This window comes from Triticum aestivum, chromosome 6B, assembly GCF_018294505.1.
Source record: "Triticum aestivum cultivar Chinese Spring chromosome 6B, IWGSC CS RefSeq v2.1, whole genome shotgun sequence".
Lineage (NCBI taxonomy): Eukaryota > Viridiplantae > Streptophyta > Magnoliopsida > Poales > Poaceae > Triticum > Triticum aestivum.
In genome coordinates this window covers 28,072,750-28,079,313 of record NC_057810.1, presented here as the reverse complement: position 1 = coordinate 28,079,313, position 6,564 = coordinate 28,072,750, and positions in this window count along the sequence as shown.

Sequence of the window (6,564 nt, the reverse complement as noted above, 5' to 3'; positions counted from 1 at the left end):
AATCCAACTAAATCCTCATGTTTCCTCATCTCTTCCTCCCCTCGACCCCTTCCTACACCGCCATACCACATCGTGGAAATCAATCCTCATGCTTCCTCATCACCGCCTCCCCATCGATCTCTTCCCTCGCCGGCACACCAAAGCCTGCTCTCGCGACCTCTATCCTCGCAAGGTCTGAACCTCATGGTCGTTGGACATCTATGCCGTCCTAGGAATCTTCAGGTACCCTCACCTCTGCGCACCTCCTCCCCAGGGCCGGTCCTGATATTTCGGGGGCCCAGGGCGAAATTACAACCAGGGGCCCCTACTATAAAGATCAAAATAATAATGCCATTTTTAGTTCATTCATTTACTTAACTTATTATTGTCTATTGTTCCAAAATAAAACAAAAATTGTAAATGATGTATTCCTTTACTTAATTAGACAAATCGAATACCTGATAGAGGGCAAACATCAAGACGAAAGGTTTATAAAGTTTAAAAGCTTCATTTGCAACAATAAAAGATCATTTACCTACCCGATGGCTATGGGAGTCTGAGTGGCTTTATTATATAACCATGCTTGGATTGAAGTTATGCGTGTAAGAATAGCTGAGACCTTCTTCCAATATTTAAGTTAAATTTGCAGTCATGATGATTTGGAGAGAGAATGCAAAGACCGACAATCGAACACATAGCAGGCAATTTTTTCAATAGATAAGGCGATTGGTGTTGTGTTGACAAAGTACAGATTGAAGTAAGAAATAGAGCAACGGGCACACGAAATCAAAATTTTGTACTGCATTATATGCGAGACCTTCTAAGATCTGACTGCTGCTGCACCATATGAACGTGACCAACTAGCTAGAAAGAGGAGGTTAGTGATGACCTTATAAGTGGGGTGGCTTCGTCTTGCACATGAGAGACATCTCACGAATGCGGGATAACACAACGGGCCCGGGGACCTGGAGGAAGACCAGTCGGCCGCATGGCGGAGAGCGATCTACATCGGTGGCGTGTCTCACGATCGGGGCCCTCGGGGGAATAGTATCATCGCGAAGCGGCGAACTCGCGATGGAAAGAAGGAAAACATGACTACTCGTGGACTACGTGCGTCTAGGTCGCTGCCTCCTTATGGTCTGGGCCATGGGCTCCTTGCGAACCCTGGAGGGGCCCCCTAGATTTCGGGGGCCCTGGGCGGCCACCCCCTCAGGGCCGGCCCTGCTCCTCCCCAAAACAGCTAAATAGCCTTTGTGGGTAGCTATTGCATTACAGGAGTTCAGTTCTGCCATGGTGTTCGTGATGATGTACCTGGTTGTTCAAGTTCATGTGCAGCAGTGTAGGCGTGGAGGGGTACCTACAAAAGATAGTGCATCCCTGTCTCCATCTTCAGGCCTTCACGGTTTCTCCATGGATGTCCTTCCCTGCCTTTCTGCTCTTGCATTGTCGCAGCACCACCTAGGTTCGACCTTTCTTCTCCACCTGGGGTCTACCTACAGCCATGCATTGACCTACCAGCCATCAGGGTTCCATTGCGATCACGAGTTCTTGCAAAATAGAGTACAGAGAGAGGAGAGAAGTTGTTACAGACAGATAGGGAGAGAGGATAGCAGAGGAAAAGAAAAATAAGAGTTCATTGCTATCCACATGTTAATAGAGTGCAGTTCATCTTTCTTTGTCCTATGCGCCCTGATTTTGATCGAAGTCACATATTGTTTAATGACTAACGCTTGAGGTATAGTAATGTGCTGGCAAGCCAAATGGGCCAGAGAGCAGCAAAATCAATCAGCTCCCGGGACATATAGCCTTTTTTTTTATTATCAGTAGTATTTTAGTATGATTTTCCTTTTCAGACATTTACTACCAAACTGCTTTATGTGGTTCACGGATAAGACCTGCTAATTTATTTCTTTTTACCTTCCAGTCTATTATAGTTCTAGGCGTACTTACATATTATTACAGAGCAAGTCCTTTGTCAGCAGATTTACTTATAGGTACATCATAATACTGTAGTGTTGTATTCTTTTTGAAAGGCAGTTTATGTTCACAGGTTGCCCTTTGAAATTTTGTTCTGATAGATAATTGCCTCTGTCTGAAGATCTTTCTGTGGATCTTCAGTTAATGATCACCGGTCAAACTGTTTCAATTTTAAAATTGTTTTGGCATTTCAAAATCATGAGGAGGTATATAAGACATCTGGATATGATGTGTACCATAGCTGTCTTCTTTGATTTATTAGCATTGTCGGCGTCTTCTCTGCAGACTTTGATTATATTCTTCAGATGGTGAACAAAGAAAGAACCATCCTTATGGGTTTGGACTTTGGAGTAAGACGGTAATATTCTTAGCAACTTAACTTTCCTGTTGTGTAGTGAGTTTTTAGGTGATTTCTAGACTGAAAATAAGCCGATAATGATGTTGCATCAGAGTGCCTCTTCAAGTCCTAGATTATCATTGTGTTCATTACTGGGACATGTTCTGCCAGATACATGTATTACGGTTATGAGAAAAGAGGTGATAATATTGCGAACTCTTTTTTTTCACCTCCAATAAAATTATTACACACTATATCATAAATGTATTTTTGTTTGATGTTAAAGATGCCATCAAAGAGGGGTTTGAATACCATTCTGCTCATTCCAAAATTATGCATGCTACCGGAGATCATGGATAAGCAATCGCTTTCAAGCTCGGTTCTTGGTTGGCGGGCTGCAGACCTGGAAGAGATACCTACGAATAAGTAAATATAAAAACAGCGAGTAGTACATAATGACTGTGATTTTACATGTTCTCAGTCGGAAGCCAAATGGACCATAGAGCAGCAATAGCAATCAGCTCCTAGGACATATTGCCTTTTGCTTTATTATCAGTGGTATTTTAGTAAGATTTTACTTTTAAGGCATTTATTACCAAACTGCACTTATGCTCTTCACGGACAAGACCTACTAATTAGTTGCTATTTTAGCCTCCAGTCTATTGTAGGTCTGTGTGTATTTAAATATTAGTACAGAATGAGTCTTTGTCAGCTGATTTAATCATAGGTATATCATAATCCTGTAGTGCTGCAAAAAAAAATATGGCTGTTCCTTTTCACATTTTCCCTTTTGAATTTTGTTATTATAGATAATTGCCATTCTCTGGAGATCTTTCCGTGGATATTTAGTTAATGGTCATCTGTCAATTTTTTTCAAACTTTCAAATTGTTTCAACATTTCAAAATCATGAGGTTGTATATAGGACAACTGGATATGATGTGTACCATAGTTGTCTTCTTAGTTCTGTTAGCATTGTGGGATTCTTTTCCGCAGACTTTTGATTATATTTGACATACTTCTGCAGATGATTGATAAAGAAAGAAACCATCCTTATGCATTTGGTGTCACTAGTAGAAAAAAGGGGGCAATGGTCCAGGCCGGGTCAGCCTATTAGTCCCGGTTCAATCCAGAACCGGGACCAATGGGGGCATTGGACCCGGTTCGTGAGCCCCGGGGGCCGGCCGGGCCACGTGGGCCATTGGTCCCGGTTCGACTGGACCTATTGGTCCCGGTTGGTGGGACGAACCGGGACCATTGCGCCTCGCTGCTGGCCCACCACCATTGGTCCCGGTTGGTGGCTTGAACCGGGACCAAAGGCTGCCCTTTAGTCCCGGTTCGTGGCACGAACCGGGACCAATTAGTTGCCTATATATACCCCTCGCCCGCGAGCAGAGCACTCCCAGTGCTCTGTTTTTTGTGGCCAGCAAGGGGAGAGCTTTGTGGTGCTATAGCTCACCTTCTATGCACACAAGGTGTTCGATGGAATGCCCGAACCACACTACTTAAGCTTTCTCCGCTCCAAGCTCGACCTCCAAGCTCATTTTCCTTAATATTTGTCTAGGTTTAGCGGTCCGTCACGTCCCATCCCCGTCTTCACCGCCGTCGATCGCCCGCGCCGATCTCGTCGCCGGCACCACCATGGTGAGCCTCTTGTTCTTATCTTCTTTCTGAAAGGAAAAAAAAATTCTTACTTGTATGTTTATATAGATACTTGTATAATTTTCTTACTTTTATTATTGCATCTTATATAGTGCGATGGTTTTGGTATCCACCCCCGTCGGCCCTCGTCCTGTCTATGATTCGGATGTGGTATATATTATCTTTTCATAACTATTGGTTCATTTATTGTTTATGACAATTATGCCGACCAACGCGACATAGATTTTATTTATCTAGCAGGTTGTTGAACCGGAAATTCCAACCGACCCTATTGTCGAGAGGTTAAATTTAGTTGAAGAGGAAAACAATTTGTTGAAGGAAAAAATTAGAAAAATTGAGGAGGAGAATATGATATTGGAGTTGCATGTTGCGGATGTCGTCGATGATCACAAGATCAAGATGGATGCAATGCGCTTGAAGATTAGAAAGATTAGAAAATATGCCATTCATACCGAGGCTTGGTATCATTATGCCGTTGGATCAGTTGTTACATTGGTTGCGATTATGATCGCATTTGTTTTCGCATTGGAATGTTTTACATAGTTTCAGTGTATGGTTTAATTAATTTAGATGCTCTGCAGAGCTTTATGTTGTTAGATGAGAACTATGTATGTACTTTGGTTTTAATGTGATGATGAACTTCTATTAATTTGGTCACTTAATGTGACGCCCCGATTCAATCGTACACTAATCATACACGCAAATGTGTACGATCAAGATCAGGGACTCACGGGAAGATATCACAACACAACTCTAAAACATAAATAAGTCATACAAGCATCATAATACAAGCCAGGGGCCTCGAGGGCTCGAATACAAGTGCTCGATCATAGACGAGTCAGCGGAAGCAACAATATCTGAGTACAGACATAAGTTAAACAAGTTGCCATAAGATGGCTAGCACAAACTGGGATACAGATCGAAAGAGGCGCAGGCCTCCTGCCTGGGATCCTCCTAACTACTCCTGGTCGTCGTCAGCGGGCTGCACGTAGTAGTAGGCACCTCCGGGATAGTAGTCGTCGTCGTCGACGGTGGCGTCTGGCTCCTGGACTCCAGCATCTGGTTGCGGCAACCAGAAAGAAAGGAAAGGGGAAAAAGGGGGGAGAAAGCAACCGTGAGTACTCATCCAAAGTACTCACAAGCAAGGAACTACACTACATATGCATGGGTATATGTGTAGGGAGGCCATATCAGTGGACTGAACTGCAGAATGCCAGAATAAGAGGGGGATAACTAATCCTGTCGAAGACTACGCTTCCTTCAGCCACCGCCTTGCATCAAGTAGTAGAATGAAGTCCTCCAAGTAGCATCTCCAAGTAGCATCTCCAAATAGCATCTCATAGCATAATCCTACCCGGCGATCCCCTCCTCATATCCCTGAGGTAGAGCGACCACCGGTTGTATCTGGCACTTGGAAGGGTGTGCTTTATTAAGTATCCGGTTCTAGTTGTCATAAGGTCAAGGTACAACTCCAAGTCATCCTGTTACCGAAGATCACGGCTATTCGAATAGATTAACTTCCCTGCAGGGGTGCACCACATAACCCAACACGCTTGATCCCATTTGGCCGGACACACTTTCCTGGGTCATGCCCGGCCGCGAAAGATCAACACGTCGCAGCCCCACCTAGGCACAACAGAGAGGCCAGCACGCCGGTCTAAACCTAAGCGCGCAGGGGTCTGGGCCCATCGCCCTGAGCACACCTGCACGTTGCGTGGGCGGCCGAAAGCAGACCTAGCCTAGTGGCGTTCCAGTCCAATTCGGCGCGCGCCGCTCCGTCGCTGACGTCTGAAGTGCTTCGGCTGATACCACGACGTCGGGATACCCATAACTACTCCCACGTAGATGGTTAGTGCGTATAGGCTCGTAGCCGACTCAGATCAAATACCAAGATCTCGTTAAGCGTGTTAAGTATCCGCGAACGCCGAACAGGGCCAGGCCCACCTGTCTCCTAGGTGGTCTCAACCTGCCCTGTCGCTCCGCCACAAAGTAACAGTCGGGGGCCGTCGGGAACTCAGGCCCACCACTACCTGGATGGAGCCACCTGCCCCTTCAGCCCCCTCGTCAGAATCACTTGCGGGTACTCAATGAGCTGACCCGACTTTAGTCACCATCTGTATAGTATGTAAGTATGTATAGTATATACCCGTGATCACCTCCCAAGTGATCACGGCCCGATAGTATAGCAAGGCAGACTGACAAGAATGTAGGGCCAATGATGATAAACTAGCATCCTATACTAAGCATTTAGGATTGCAGGTAAGGTATCAACAGATGTAGCGACAATGTCAGGCTATGCATCAGAATAGGATTAACGGAAAGCAGTAACATGCTACACTACTCTAATGCAAGCAGTATAGAGTAGAATAGGCGATATCTGGTGATCAAGGGGGGGGCTTTCCTGGTTGCTCTGGCAAGAGAGAGGGGTCATCAACTCCGTAGTCGAACTGGGGCGTCAGCATCGTCACGGGGTCTACCAAAGAGAAGAGGGGGGAGAAACAGTAAATACATAGCAAGCAAGCGCATAACAGGATAACAGGCAGAGCTAGACGTGTTCTAACGCGGTAGGAGGTGATACCGGTGAAGGGGGGAAGCATCCGGGAAGTATTCC